This window comes from Oryctolagus cuniculus, chromosome 4 (assembly GCF_964237555.1).
Source record: "Oryctolagus cuniculus chromosome 4, mOryCun1.1, whole genome shotgun sequence".
In the NCBI taxonomy this organism is placed as follows: domain Eukaryota; kingdom Metazoa; phylum Chordata; class Mammalia; order Lagomorpha; family Leporidae; genus Oryctolagus; species Oryctolagus cuniculus.
In genome coordinates, this window is record NC_091435.1 from 101,247,447 (window position 1) to 101,264,277 (window position 16,831).

At 37.1% G+C, this 16,831-nt stretch overlaps 1 protein-coding gene across 1 annotated transcript in view; it reads right to left on the reverse strand.

Moving 5' to 3' along the window:
• KCNMB2 (potassium calcium-activated channel subfamily M regulatory beta subunit 2) overlaps positions 1 to 16,366 on the reverse strand; it is a 286,278-nt gene extending 269,912 nt beyond the window's left edge. Inside the window, exon 1 of the mRNA XM_008266532.4 lies at positions 15,869 to 16,366. The gene's annotated coding sequence lies outside the window, so the exon portion shown is untranslated. The remainder of the gene's footprint in view (positions 1 to 15,868) is intronic.
• Between the last annotated feature and the right edge of the window lie 465 nt (positions 16,367 to 16,831).

The window sequence follows — 16,831 nt, forward strand, 5'->3', positions numbered from 1 at the left end:
TCTTTGCAATGATTTCTTCTAATTTCCTGCCTTCTTTTCTCTCCTACTTTTATTCTTTCTCGTTTTTATTATTGGAAAAATCAATTTGATGACCCCCTCAAATCGTAAGAATCTTTGAAACTGACTGGAGGATGCTTAATGCTCAGTAACAATCCTGTCCTTATCCCCAGACTCTTTCTGTCTCCCATTCCCCATTATTTCTTGTATTCAAGTGGCTTCCCATTATCTGGTTGCTTTCCCCAGACATTTCTAAAAGTCTGTGTTTGCTGGTATCCATTTCACTTTTTAAAATTCTTTCGTCATACCTTGTAAGCACATCCAGACCAAGACCAGCCTCAAATGAGGAATTTTTCCCACTTAGCATGGTGCCAGATGGCACTTAGGTAGGATAATAAAGGAAATATGTTTCCTTCTTTAGATTTTATATATATATGTGTCACAAATCTTAACTGACTCTAGATGAACGGCAGTTTAGAAGTTCAAGTTTCAAGTGAAAGTTCAAGTTGAATTTCACTTTAATGTTTCATTAAGTCAATTTGCTTTAGTATTTATGAATAAATGCAATGTCATTTTAGAGGATGCTTGTTGACAAGCAGTGACAAAAAAATCCAGCCAAGATAATGCTGCATAGGATAGTTTTCCCTGCTTATCTTTACTGAAGAACTACAAGTAAGAAACCCTTAAGTCTTCTTATGTCTTTGAAACATGGATAACAACAAGCTCTGCACTATTTAGTACAGAAAAAAGAAAGCTCAACACTGTTATGGTTGCTTTCAGAAGTGACTGGTATTTATTTGCAAATCTAGCAGACTACTGAGGCTTAAAATACGTAACTTATTAGGTCACTGCTTTTGAATACAAATTGTAATAATTTCAGGGTAATGAAGTGAATTTCTGTAATTTGAGGAAAAGCAAAGCAAGGATAATTATAATATTTGATTCAATTAAAATAGCTACAAATATTTTTAAGCAGCTGGTGAAATTGAAAAGAACTGTGATCTAAAATTCTCCCTTGTCTGGAAAAGGTGATTTTATGGGAAGGCAGACTATACATTACATTGCTCAGATCAAGGTTGATTTCAGGAAAATGAAATAGGAAGAAAATAAACCTTACAGTGACTTTGAAATATATGGATTTCTGGAAAATACAGGGCAACAAAAACAGGGATAAAATTAGTATTTTATCTGAAATGAATTGTCAACCTGAATTATCTTAGAGATAAGTGGCCAAAAAGTAGAATCCCTTTTTTTTTCTGTTTGGTTATTGAAAAGATAAAACTGAAGAAAAATAGAGAAACAATTTGATGACATATTAAGGAAAAATTGTGAAAAAACTTTGGCTTATTTGTCTGTCTCCTTTCTCTTGCACTACTGCTCAGTGTGGAATTTTGTGGTGGGAATACCACTGAATCATTCTATACAGTTGCCATTTAGAACTGCATCTCTCAACCGTGGCCAGTATCTGGGTGAGGACCAGGCTATACACCAGGGGTTTGCTTGGTAAGTACAGAGAGAGCAAAAATAAATTTTAATCCACAAGAAAGCATGTAGCCTAGGTTAGCTGCTCAAGGCCCTGTGTATGAGTCACATGTATCCCTCTATGTCCCAGAGCTGTTTGCATGGCCTCTTGAGGACCTCACAGTTCTGGGCCTGCACATCTTGGGGGTATATATGCACTCTGCCGTTTAGGCAGGAAGTATATCAAACAGCCAGCATGTGTCACATGTAATGCTTGAAGCTCTCGGAGTCAATCTTGCTTCAGCTGAAGTCCACCTTTGCTACCTTGGTTGTTCACCTTGGGCAAACTGATCTTTGTTTCTGAGTTTCTGTTTTCTCAAGTTCAGAATCACAAAATCCCAAACCCTTCCTCTTCAAACTCTATAACATTTGACACCATAACCCACCCTTACCTTAAGAACAACAGGTGTCGTTTTTTGAGAAGACGCTATGGGCTGCACTGTGCTTCCCACCTTGCATGCATCATTTCTGTAACTTACAAAAATATCTGGTGGCAGGTGTTCTGATCCCATTTTACAGAGGAGGAAACTGAGACACAGGGAGGGTAGTTCTCTTGCTCAGTGTCACCTTTGAAATCCTTTTAATACTGCTTCTTCTTGGAGATTTGTCTTTTTCTTAGCTTTTAGTTGTAATCTTTCCCTGTCCACCAAAATATGCAAAGCTCTATGTACCTTTCCTGTGGCATTTATCTCATTCCTAACACCTGGGAACCTGATATACCTCTTGAGTAATCTGTAATCCTTGAGGAACTCCTTGAGCATAATGCCTTTATGTTAATAGCCAAACAACCTTTCCTTGGGCTGATAAGGTAAGAACATGGAAACATCAACTCCTTCCTAGTTCATTTACCTTTATATTCAACATCACATTGATCTTCTCAAACTAAGTTTCCTTTGTTTTAACTGGTCAATAGGTTTTTCTCATAATAGTTCAGAGAAAGAAGATAGCCAAAGAGACAAAATGTGTATGCTTTGTTTTTCTTTTTAGAATTTGCGTTTGAAAACTTTATTGCTATTCTGATTTAATGACAAAGAATCCCATCCAGGGTGAAGTGTAAAGTGATTTAAATAAATGTGAGGGTAAAGTAATTCCCAGGAGAAGAATTTGAGGAAGTTTGCTTGATGCCCAGATGGACCATAAACAAGAGACCTTGAGTGTTGTTACTTTCCCAAAATGCTGACCTTTATTTAACAGCATTCTCTCATTAGAAAAGAGCTTGCTTTAGCTTATTGTTGGAATTGTTGTTTGTTCACCTGCTTTGAAAAAGAATAGGCAGAAGTAAGCATGGAGGGAGGGCCATAATTTGCTCTTTTTGTATTGGTGTGGTTCTCTGAAATTTGGATTCTCCTTCTAACTCTTCTCTCTCTTCAGGCCAATAATGACAGCACCATTATATTCACTTAGATATTTAGTGGGTTTCAAAGGGGCCAGTGTGTGAAGTTGATAGGAAGCATATGGCATGGGGCATGAGAACATTTAAAGAAAAATATGCTGAAGCAGAGAACCGCTAGGTCTCATGAAAATGCCATTCTGCAGGTGAAAATATTTCATACTGGCTATCCCATATAACTCATCTTCTGACAAGACATCCCAACTTACACTGACCTAAATTCTGTATGGTAAGTAACTACTACACTTAACAAAAAAGTGAAACAATTTGCCCAAGGATGTGCACTCATGGGTATCAATGTCTGGTCAATTTTCTTTCTATTCCATCAAGATATCTTTTGCATGAAATGTAGATACTGTTTCTGCTTTGTAAATAGGAGAAAAAAAAGAAATTTTATTTATGTATATAGCTGTGAAAGTAAGCAGCAACAAGTAAAATCTACTGAAGGAGTTTAAAGATTTGAAAGAGTCCTAGCCTAGAGGGCAAGAAATAGAAAGGGAGGTAGCAAAATGAGGATGGAATGAGGAAAGGATTTATTTAGAAAACACCATCAAAGGATAGGTAGAATTTTGACAGGTGAAAATGAGATGGAAAGGAGACCATTCCCGGATGTATGAAACTCATGGTCAAGTGTCAGAGGCATGAGGACTTGGTAGGCATGCTTGAGACATGGTAAGTAGTGTAGTTCAGCTTTAACAGGGTGAGAAAAGGGGCGCACAGATTAGGCTGGAAATTTACCTTCCAGAAATTGGAAGCTCTGGGAGACTTTGTTTTGTTAAGTGAGAGCCAAGGGAATTTCTGTGATCAAGGTTATGCTTTGGACCTATGCATTTGGAAGTTCAATGTAGAAAAAAAAGGGGTAAGAAAATATTATAACTGATTTTCTTCACATTTATGTATGATAGATCCATGTATGGTATTTAGTAAATTTCCAGGTCTTACACAAAAAATTCTGATTAAATATAGGCTACAGAAATTGATATTTTTAAAAATGTCCCAAGATGACTCTTGTGCAAGTGATTAAAGGACTGTACTTTGAAAAATATCAGACTAGAGGTGAGGAGGTTACTTATAAAACTATCTTGATAGTCAAGGTGTGAGATTAAAAGGTGCTTTGTTTTTATGAAGAGGAAAAATATACAGCTACAAAAGATGTTCTGAAGGGAGAATCAATAGGACTGAGGCCAATTAAGTCTATATATACTAGAGAATTCAAAGACAATTGTTGACTTTTAAATCTGAGAGGTTGGCAGTACAAGGAACAGAAACATGAGGCAGGAAAGATTTATGAGGTCTTGACAGGATTTCAGTTTTGTCAAGTGAATTTTCACATCTAAAGATGGCAGCTGCAAGAAATGTCTACGACAGAGTAGGCAATGTAGCACTTGGGTTGGAGAGCAAGGTCAAAGCTGGAGAAATAATTTGGAATATAAGTAGACAGATGACTTTGTAATTACTGGAAATATTTTAAAAAGCAAGAGAGGGAAATGGAGAATCCAGCAAAGAATAAAGGATAGAAGAGAACCATAAGGTAGGAGGAGACTGGGGAGATTAAAGAGTGAAACCTAATTAAGTCATGGGAACCACAGATTTCAAGAAAAATAATTATAAATATGAAGTGGAGGCAGTGAGTACAGTGACAAGTTCAAAATGTTTTTTGATGAAAAGGAACTCTAGTAATATTCCCGTGTTTTATAACCTTCTCAGTTACTCAGTTATTCAAGCTGGAAATGTAGAGTTACCTTTGGTACCTAATCTTTTTTACACTTATCTTGTCAAATTTTGTGCATCATCAACTTTGTGATATGATTTGCTAAATGCATCTTGGCTGCCCTTCTGCTGTCTCACTGCTGTCTGACCCAAGCTACCATCACCTGGGTCACTGCAACAGCCCTTCAACTGGATTCTCAGCAGATATTCTTGCATTTCTTCATTTGATCACCATATTACAGTCTGATACTTTTATATAGCACAAGTATTTTGTCAACTTGGATGGCTTTCCATTGCTTTTAGAATAGTGAGCAAACTAAGGTCCAATCTAGCCTGCTTCTTTTCTTTCTTCCTAGCCTTTTTGCCAAACCACGCACTGCTTGGTCCCTGCCTTCCAACTACACTGGCACAGGCACAGTTTCCATCCATTCCCTGTAACAGGCTTCCTTTGTGATATCATTTATTAGTTTTTGTTGTTCTTGTTTTATTAATTCTCACTGAAATGTAAGCTCCATGAGAGCAGGAGACACACACAGTCACACACACATGCATGCACACAGGTTTGGCCCTTGATAAACATGGAGCAAATGGTTGTGCAACGAGTTAGCCCATGCACATGCTTTTTCTTGCGCAGAAAGCTTCTCCTCCAGTGCTGCTGCTTCCACACTTGCTCTTTTTTTCACTTTAATGCTTCTTATTTAGCATCTCTGTCACCTTTCCCTCAAAGCTTTCCTTGACATCTTGATCTCATTAATGCCTCCAATTAAAAAACTCCTTAGCACGCATTACATTTCTAATTTATATTTATTTGTGATAGCATTTGAATTATGTCTTTCTTATCCAGGGCTATAACATCTCATGGTTGTACATGTGTGTGTATACATGTGTTTGTGTGTGTAGGGGACCATTCTTTGTGATTTGGCTGAATACTGTAACCCTGATACCCATTGTAGTTCCTTCTCCATAGTGGATGCTCAATAAATATTTGTTGGATAAATGAATAAATAAAGGAATGCCTGCAGACATATGAAAAAAGCATTATAAATTGAAGTTTAGCAGGATGGAGAATGGATTAAGAAAGTTGATGTGGACATTTGAGCATATTCATAAGTCAAGAGGAAGAATCTTCCCCCACCAAACACACTAAACACCAGCATGCATCTGAAATCAAAATTATGTCAACTACTATTCATATAGGCATATAAATCAGAACTCGTCTTTCTTCTTCATATTGTTGTGGTTTTTCCTTTTCAGTTCAGCAGATACTAAATCTACTTGTCAATGGGAAATAGACCTAGAAGACTGAGAAACAGATTGTAATAGACATTTCCTAGCTCGTTTTCTCTGTGCCAGGGCTATTGCTGCCTTTCTTCTTCTTCTTCTTTTTTTTTTTTATCTTTTTTACATGTAAAAAGATTTTCTCAAAGTTGACAAAATGTAATTTAAACCTTCATTATCTGTTAAATACAAACTTCATTTTTCATAACTTTTCTTTTGATTTGCTCCAAAAAACAAATGAGTCCAAGGATGTTCTATATTTACTTTTAAAAAGTAACCAGTTACCTTGATTCGTCTGCACAAAGCCTCACACGTGTGTGCTCAAGTACACACAGGATCAAATAAAACCACTAGGAAGCAAAGTCAAAGCAGTCACTGATTATCTTCACAGAACAAAAGAAAACGGACTAATTCTTCAATAAGTTAACCTCTAAAGTTAGGCATTCTTCTGAATGCTATCAATTTTTTCTGTTTTCTAATTTCTTCATTTGGAATATATGAGGAGATTAAAAAATACAAAGACAATCAATAATTCCAGAATTACTACAGAAATGCATTCCTTGTGAGTTAATTTTAGTTCAGCTGGATGGAGCTACTCATTCTTCGCATGGTCTAAAATTTTTAGATGTTTGTGCAAAACCAAAATCAAGGCATTCAAGAATTATGAGCAATATTTACCAATTGCTTCTCTCTCCTTCTCATAAAGTGCCTTATGCAGCATGTCCAGAATGGTTCTCTGCATCTGATGCAAAGCTAGAAAGACTCCAGATTTGCATTTGAATTGCTGGCTATTTTTAACTTTCTAAGCATTTTACTGTAAAAGATATTTTACCTTTGTGGCTAAGAGTTTAGAGTGAGGTGCTTGACCTTTACTAGTTTTCTAGTGAAAAATTTAATGACAGAAAGCCTTTAAAAGTCTGACAAAACAAAATTCATTATTTATGAAGTCTTGAACTATGTCGCAAAACCCAATGGAATCCTAGAAACACATAGTATAGGGATGATTTTCTTTTGAAAACTTTTCAAATTGGATCTTCCTTTGCAGGACTCCTGTGTGAAATTGTTTTGTAAACCATTTCAGATCACAGAAATGTCTGTAACTAATATGACCCGTGGAAGCAACAGGACTCACAAATGCCTCTTTCCTTTTCATTGCATACAAGTCTTGTCTACACCATAACGGGTAAAGGAGGAGACCCAATGGAACTGAGATTCATGTGGCTTCCAAAACCCTAAATCTCTAGTCAAGCAGCACAATTAATAAAGATGAGACATTTTTCTGATTTCTCTAATACAGTTTTGTCTTGGGGATGGGGTGAAAAGGAGAGTATATATTAATCAAAAAGTTATTTAAAAATAATCATATATATTTAACATAATGATTCATCTGACAGTTATAAAAACAATGTCTGTTCTCAATAAATTTGTATCCTAATTAACTTCACAAAAATTATACTTTAAAATTTAAGTTATGTATTTTATTACTTGCCAAGCTATTTCCCTTTCTCTCTGTTTCTCTCTCTGTGTCTCTCTCTCTGTCTCTGTCTCTCTCTCTCTGTCTCTGTCTGTCTCTCTCTCTCTAATTTCCCTTCTTAACTCTCTTTTTTTCCCCATTTTCTTGTTCACTACCCAAGTGCTTGCAATGGCCAAGACTGGGCAAAGCTGAAGCTCAGAGAACCAGCAACTCAGTCCAGATCTTTCAAGGGGTGGCAGAAACTGTTTGAGCCATCCTCAGCTGCCTCTCAAGATCTGTACTGGCAGGAAGCTGAAATTGGGAGCTGGAGCTGGATGTAGAACCCAGGTACTCTGATACGGGACAGAGGTGTCTCAACAGCTAGGCTAAATGCCCACCTCTGCCTAACTACTTGCTACTAACTAACTACTACTTGCTCATTAAGGGAGATTTGTTAAAAACTGCAATCTTTTGGAGTTTAAGTGTCACACTCAGGAAAGCACCAAGGTGACAGAGACTCTGCATATGGATTCATCTGACATTTTGGCTATTTACAACAAATGCTGGAAAATGTGAAACAAAGCCCTCCTGCCCAGTGTTATAAGCATCTTTTCCTTCTTTCCTAAGAAGTCTCAAGCTTGACATTTTGACAGCTGATTTATTCCTTCCCCTCCCCCTGAGCTGAAATTCTCACCCAGGCTCATCTGTCACCTTGGCTTTGAAGAGGAGAGGGTTTAGGCATTTGCTGTCTGAGCTGTCAGCCTTGAAGTCAGCTCCCAAAGGAAGGTCCCACCATGCACTTTAGAAAGATAGGGTAGAGTCTGTGGGCAGATGTCAAAGAGGAAGGGAGCTGGGAACAGTCAAAGAGAGCATCTGATATGGCTCTGAGAATAGAAAGAGGAGAGGTGAGAGAACTGATGAATGAGAGCTTCGTAAGCATGTAGTGGGTTCAGAGCTTTATTCATATAAAATTGCTCCTCTCAGCACCCTGTTTCTGGATTGTGTGATTTATTTGTCCATTTGATCGTTTACCCTCCTTTAGCCAAACTGGACACTGGAATCTATCATAGATATCATTGATTCATTCATTCATGAAGCATTTATTGAACATTAAGTACTGCCAGGAATTCTGCTAGGCACTAGACATTCTGTGATGACGACTACCCTTAACCTTCTAGGGACTATAATTTAATGGGTGTGGGGGAAGGCAGATAAGTGAACCAACCATCACACATTGTATAATAAAGCCATGGAAGAATCATGTGCAGGGTATCCTAGAAACAAAACAAATACCAACATCTTACAAATAATAAAATAAAAATCTAACCTTAAAGTCTGTGCTGTTCTAATGACAATGCGTATCACACTTATGGAGAAGATACTACTGTTGGACCTGGTTGCACATATAAAAATGGATTTGAGATATGACAAAGTATTGAAGAATAAATCCATAAGAATACAACCATCAGCAGCATAAGCCAAGCTTCAGAAATCTGAAATTTGAGAAGATTTGGGGCACAGAATGAAGTTCAGAATTGACTGAAGAAAGGGAAAGTTTAACCTAGGTGGTAGATCAGTCTTTGAGCTTCCCAATAGTTAAATTGGAGAAAATGATATTTTGATTGAGCAATTACATGAGCTACTCTTTGCATTCAGAAATTTGAAATGCTAAATTAGAATAATTGATGAAGCTAATTGACAATTGCATGCATGTTGTTGTACACAATATGCATGAAGTCATATTGTATGATTGTATATTCATTTGGCCAGCTTCTGAAGGGTGCAGGTAGTATAGCTATAAGCAGATGAAGACATGGAAAATGTTGAAGCTGGAAACAGACAAGGACAAGGAAAGGCACAGGGGTTGAAATTCTGTAGTCTTGGGCACATGAGCCTGTAAATTGGGTTTGGTATCTGAGAAGCATTTTCCATGATTTTGCTGGAACTGTTTCTTACATTTTGTGTGTAATAACAAATGTGCAAATGTCATACATTTCAGAAAAATGTGTTTCTGGTTCTGGTAAAATGCTCCAAAGGTATATTATACCTCGATGCTAGTGACTCTTAAATGATATCTATTAAATGAAATTAGAGTCATGCAATGCCAAGCAATAAAAACTAGAGATCTTCAAACAAAATAGCTCAGCATTATAGTATAAAATTAATATTCAATTTTGTCTTAGATAGTAGTCAATGCAAATAATTAATATGTATTGTTCACTTAATTTCAATCCTCAAGGCCCCCTGAGTGATGTACTCTTTTTTTTTTTTTAACTTTTATTTAATGAATATAAATTTCCAAAGTACAGCTTATGGATTACAATGGCTTCCCCCCCCATAACGTCCCTCCCACCCGCAACCCTCCCCTTTCCCACTCCCTCTCCCTTTCCATTCACATCAAGATTCATTTTCAATTCTCTTTATATACAGAAGATCAGTTGAGTGATATACTCTTAACTGTCTACATTTTTGTTGAGCAAAGAAAGGCTCAGAAGGTGAAACAGCTGATACCAGGCAGGAATGGGATTCAAACCAAGGTTTTCAGGGATGTGAAGCTGGTAACCCAATGTTCCTTCATCGCGCATGTCTAGAGGTTGAGGTTTCTGAGTCTGTAGATTTGCGTGCATTTAAATTGTTTCATGGGAGTTTGAGCAGATACTTTTGTTGAGGAAAGGAGTATACCAGGCACATGTATTATTCACAAGGGAAAGAAAAATCTCTTTCATATTATTAATTTAAAAATTCCCTAATCACTGGCAGCCTTCAGTTACTGAATACATTAAAGATAGTTAGCCTGACATTCTATTTATCAGGAGTCTCTGTGGCTGAAGGGAAAGTCAATTTTGATAATTTTCTTTGACTTTGAGCAATTTGATCAACTTCTCTCTATCATAATTTTCATGTCTATTAAATGGAAAATGTAATGTCCTCCACTGAGTCATGCTGTGAAGACTAAGTAACCATAGCAATGGGTTGACTATTACTTTATAAGCTTCTCCTCTGTGTCAGATACTATGATGGGTAGGTGGCATATATTACTCCATTTAATCTTCAACCCTAAGAGGGAGGTATTACCAATATCATTGACCAATAAGGAAACCAATACTTGATAAGATTTGAAAATTGTTCCAAATTTACATAGCTGTGGAGTAGAGAAGGTCAGGTTCAGACCAAGTTTATTCTTATAGTCTGTGTGTGTCTCAGATTCTGTGTCCTTTTCACATCATGTTCCCTCTTCTAGATTATAAAATATTCTAGACATATTACATGTCTTTTGTACCCAATTTGGACAATAAGATCATCTAGTTATACTTAAATTATCTGAAAACATATATTTTATGAATAGTAGAGATTTACTGATAAACAAGTACAAGATTGTACAGAGCTGATTTTAAAAGAATGCAAATGCATGGTGCAATTATTGATCATTATTGGTTTGTTCCTATTGTTATATAGGCTATTGGGGCTTATATCTCAAAAAAGGCACAATTACACAAACCACACCTTCCAACCTGGTTTTATCATTCCTTCCCTCATCGTTATACAGAGCACAAATAATATAGGACATGCCTATATCCATTGTCCTTTGTGTAGGAGATATATGAAGATGTTCTTTTTGAAATAGAAATCATTTTTTGGGTAAGATCAAATTCAAACAAGTTGAATTTTTATTTGCTTTGATATAGTTTGGAATCAGTGTTGTAATTTTCCCCCTCTGGTACAGAGAGAAAATTGTTCTTGATAAATATGCTTGATTTTCTTAAAGGTGTTCCTTGTCCTTCTCTTTGGAAAAAAACAACAGGGTATTATGACATTAACCTCTGACCTTGAGGTTGAAAACTTTATGCTTGGAATCTATACTGCTCATGGATTTTGATGGGGGAAAACATTAAATTCTCACATTGAACAACTAGTCCATTTGTTTGACAATTGCTTATTCAGTGTCTACTGCATTAAAGGTGCTATTCTAGGTGCTGCAGATACATTAAGGAACAAAACAAACTCTCTGCTTTCATAGCATTTTTGTTCTATCAGGAGTCAGGTAGATAATTAAAACTTAGCATGTGATATATTGGGAATACTATAGCATGCTATGGAGAAAAAGAAAGCATTGAGTGGGAAAAAGAAATGTGCAGGGGGGTGTGATTTTTGAAGGGTGGTTTTGTTGAAAGTCTTCTATGATAAAGTGACAGTTAGGAGAGATCTGAAAAAAGCTAGGAGCTGAATCAAGTTGCTATCCAAAGGGAGAATTTTCTAGGCAGCGGACACAGCCAAGCCAAAGATCTCAAGGTTTAAGAGTGTTTGGTGAGTCTGAGGACTAGCCACAAAGGCCACTTCCATTGAACTGGATTGGGAAAAAGGGAGGTAGCAGAGAAGCCCGGGAGGAAGCAGATCACCCCAGGTGTTAGGGAGACATTATACAGCTATGGCTTTTATCTACAGTCATATGGGAAGACAACAGAGGTTTTTGAGCAGAAGATAAGATTTAAATTCAGTTTTGAAGTGACCACTGGTGTTGGGTACAGAAGAGAATATTTGTACAAGAGCAGAGGGAGGCAGAAACAAGAGACCAGTCATGAAAACAGGGCAATAATTCAAGAGTTAGTGGTAATTTTCATAAGCATTAAGAACAAGTAACTGAATTTTAGATAAAGCTTAAAAGTATACGCAATGGGTTTTCTATGACATAGGAAGGAAAGAGAAGATTCAAAGAGAATGCTAAGATTTTTCTGTTGAACAAGAGAAACAATGAGGTTTCCATTTGGATACACATGGAAAACATAGGAGGGGATTTTGTGTTGAAATTCAGAGATTTGATTTTGAACATATTAAATGTGAGATACCATAAGTTATTTAAGTGGAAATGTTAGTAATTAGTTAGATATGTATGTATAGAGGTTAGAGGAAAAGTCTAGGTTAGTGATAAGAATTTGTGAGGTTTTGTGTAGGCATGGTGGTGTAGCGGGTTAAGCTGCCTTTTGAGATGCTCGCATCCCATATCTGTGTGCTTGTTCAAGTCCTAGTACCTCTGCTTCTGGTTCAACTTCTTGCTGATACATCTTGGGAGATAGTATATAATGCCTCAAATGTTTAGGACCCTGTTACCCACATGGGAGACCTGGATGGTGTTCCTGGCTTCTAGCTTCAAGCTGGCTTAGTCCTGGCTGTTATGGGTATTTGGGGAGTGAATGAATAGATGAAAGATCTCTCTCTCTCTCTCTGTGTCTCTGTCACTCTGCCTTTCAAGTAGATGAAAATAAATGAAAAATCAAGCAGATGAAAAGGAATTTGTAAGCTGTCTGTATAAGTTCTTGAGATTAGAATGGACTCATTTAGAGACTTCTATAGATAAATAAAGAGATTGATAGTAGAGTCTTGGAATACTCCAACATTTAAAGATTTAGAAAATGAGGAACCAGCAAAGAAGACTGATATCAAATAGAAAGATCTCTCTCTCTCTCTCTCACACACACACACACACACAAATATACACACACATGCACACACAATCTCCTTTTCAAGAAACTGCTAAGATGTAGAAGTCAGTCACTAAGAAAGGATAATGCAGAATTTTTCACAATTCATCAAGACACTGGGAAGATTAGGGCTCTGACAGGGGAATGGTGCTTTTTTGGGGGGCCTGTTGGGACAAACAAAAGACTTTGGAATTCTGAGTGAAGGTAAAGTACATTATGTGAAAGAAGAGGATGATAAACAAAGACAGAAACACTGTTGGAAAAGACTCAGAGATAAACTTGCATGCAAGTCTTCCTGAGAATACAAACATAATATATGATCTTTGAAAAAGATCTATATATTTAGAACCATGCAAATAGGTAAAGAGATGAAAATGAACCAGGCACACCACAATGAGATAACTGCTATTAACATTTTGGTTCATTTTATTCTAGTTCTTTTCTTCAAATACACACATATTAACAAACTTAGGATTATGTTATATATACTTTATTGAAGTCTATTTTTTATTTTATATAATAGCAGGAATATTTTTTAAAATTCATTTTTCATCATATTTTTATGAGGGTAAATGATCAGAGACTGAGCACTTTGAGAAATGTCTGGTCCAATATCTTCCAGTAAAAGGGGACGATGGCTGCATGTGGGCTTGAGAGAGACAGAAAACAAGCATGACTCTGGATTCTAAGTGTTTGGTGACTAATCTGATGGTTACACTACTGATGGGAACTGAGGAAACAAGACTGACTAAAGCATTGCTTATTTTTATGTCAGGGTAGAGTCGGATTTGCTTTCTTTTTAGGTGGAAAATTGTTTGTTTTACATTACTAGATATAGCAAAAACTGAAAGGGATGGATAGCTGTAAATGTTTGGGTTATATCTACTAATGTAAACAGACAATGAAATTAATTTATGACACAAAATGGATTGTTTTGATCAAATTACTTGCTCTGGTTTTCCCTACACCTAATGGGAAAAAAAAAAGAAATAATCATTTCTCTCCTACACTTTTTATATTTTGGGATACATTTTAGAGACAAACAAACAGTGTAGGAACTTTTCCCCATAAATCTGTAAAAAATCATTTTAGTTTTTCAGTAAAATGTTGATGATGACCACAACAAAATAATTTCTCTGACAACTTTTAAGACATTAATTGCCTCTGTAGTAAATATTTAATGAGATTAGATTCAGAAGACATTGGTAAGACCAGAGGAGGTAAAAATGCTTTTAAATTTGATAGAATTAATGAAAATGATGAGACTAAATGTCCAATTGTAAACTTCTGACAATAATATGTAAAATGTGTGTGTATTTCTGTTTGTGTGTTTTGAGGTCTTTCTAAATATGGACTCTTGACTGGTGAGCTCAATTGCTACAGAATGGTACTTTACAAGGTCAAGGTCATAGATTCCACTGGTCACATGCAGGCAGAATACTATGTCATAGCTATCAATTACATCAGGAATTCCATAGAGTCACTTCACGGACATATGTTGTTGGTCACATAAAGTCCAACCCAGTGGGTTCAAATGGTTCAGTAATATCCATCGCACTATTAGGAAAAGCAAACACACAACTTGAAGCATAAATGTCACCCACTATGTGGTAATGATTTCAACTTTGTGTGTGAATGGCAGTATCCACACAGAAGCTTGGGAATGTACACACTCAGCTGCATCAGAGAATAGCAAAAGCCCCACTTAGCCTTAATTCCCGTATTTAGCTGAAAACAAACACACTATAATTGCCTTTCACTTTTATTTCTATTTGATACTGCATTAATATAAAAGTTTTAGATGCATTTGAAGATTATATTCTTTTACAAATAGACAATTATTTCATATATCTTTGCCACTCAATACAACCAAATCAATGCATCAAAACATAGAGTTTTTTAAAACACAAAACAATAGCTTTTCTTAGAGTTTGTGAAGTCCACAGTGGGGGTAGGGGGTGGGAGGGTATGAAACAGCGCAGATAAATTTCACAAACTACATTCCTGCCACTTCACACGGAGGGTCAGGTGCAATGACAAAGACTGAAACTTGTGCAGCTACAGATCAAGTTAGGGGAACCACAGATTTCTGAACAATGTACTTTTGCTTTAAAATTTTCAGCCTGTGATTTCCTGACATTTCTTTTCCACTGAGCTAAACCGATCCCATATAAAGTACAAAGCAGTGTAAGTTCCTCAGCAAATCTACTCATTACTCACTGGACTCTGGAACCCAACTGTCCCTCTAATCTTTCAAGGAGAATTGTACTTTTATGCTGATCATTAGGGGGAAAAAAAGGAGAAAGGGAAAACATCAAGCACAGAACCTCTAACGAATCACCATTTCCATCTGCAACTCCGCAGTTGTTCAAAAGCAGGAGCAAGAACAAACAGTCAGCCCCTTCTTTCAGTGTAAAACTTGCTCTTAGCACAACCCTTCATGCAAACAGTGTGGATCAGCCTTCCGATATGCAACATGGAGAAAGCACCCAATTTTCTTTTACAATACATGAAGACTGAAATAGTTCTTTATCAAGAAAATCTATTGTGATCTTTCAATGCACCCTTTAAAAATTAGACTCTGGCTATCAAAACACAGTGACCACAGGAATAAAATATTTATCTAACAGGTTTCAAGTCTTAAGGACAGCTTTCTCTTCTTTATTTTCTTGGACCTTTATGCTTCCCATCTATCTACTGAAGTCTTCACTCAACCCTACCAGTAGTCCAGCTGGTATATCAGATAAGAAGCAAACTGTTTTCTCTGTGACCTCTAAGGATTCTACTCCACGGGAAAAGCAACGTGGAACGCACACTCAGCAGGCTACGAGCCTGGTGCCAGTTCGTCCTCGAGGCATTTCTGCCATCAAACCTAACATCATAGTGCACTGTGTTTTGCTCTAAGCAGTCAGTCTCCCATTCCCCTCTCTCTCCCCTTCCTGCTTCACTCGCACCTGGCTGCAATTCAGGACCCACACAGCACAGAGCAAACAAAAAGCACGAAACAGCAACAGATTCCTTTGTTTAACATGCAAATCCTACCTCCGGTAGTTGTCACATCTTCCTCAAAAGCCACGCTTAATTTTTAATGACAGCGATCCAGCACGGTCCTCCAAGTAGCCACCGGTAATCATCATTACCTCTTGTGCCTACAGCCTTTGTGGACCATTAATGTCACAATCCCTGTTAACTCATAGCTTTAATACTCTGCTCAAAATGTCTGAAAGAGTTTGGAAGGACAATAGGAGTGACAGGCACGCTAGACAGCCATGCTTAAAATTAGTTATCCGAAGCTCCGTGAAAGCTGCTTTATACTGTTTTTAAAGCATGCAGGAGGTAGGATTTATTAGCCTATGATAGGCGTGCTGTTTCTGTTTTTATTAAATACTGTAATAGGCTGTCTGTTAGCAATGCTGTGATAGGTCCAACATCACTTCCCCACTGCTTTCAAATTCTCTTATTAAAAAGGGAGCGAGGGCTCAGACTTCCTTCCGATCAACCGACACCACCCTGCCCATTGGATCAGATTTCCAAATCCTCTTTAAGGCAGGAGGGAGAACTCCTTTTGCAAATGGGTGTTTCTACATGAAAAGTGATCTTGGGAATAACACTCTTAGGATTCCCCAAAGAATTCTCATACTCTCGGCAAGGGACTCCTACTCCTCCCATTTACAAAAATAAGCATTCTCTGGTGTTAGGTCAGAGAATCCATCCAAATAGAAAAAAAGTTCCCAGAATTACTGAAGTATGACTTGGGGTACATATTTACGCAAAATCTACAGTTATGAATGAAATGGACTGAATGATTCAGTGAGTGCAGTAAGTAATTATTTCATGATGATTTACCAAGTGCTTTGTTCCAGTCTGAAGCTGCCATTGGTCATACACTACCAACAGAATGGAAAGAGTGAGTAGTGGGTGGAAAGAATAAGGATGTGTACACTACCTTGATCTACCTAGAATAGTCACAGCCAGGAAAAGTAGAAGAGGAATTTTTTACCATTG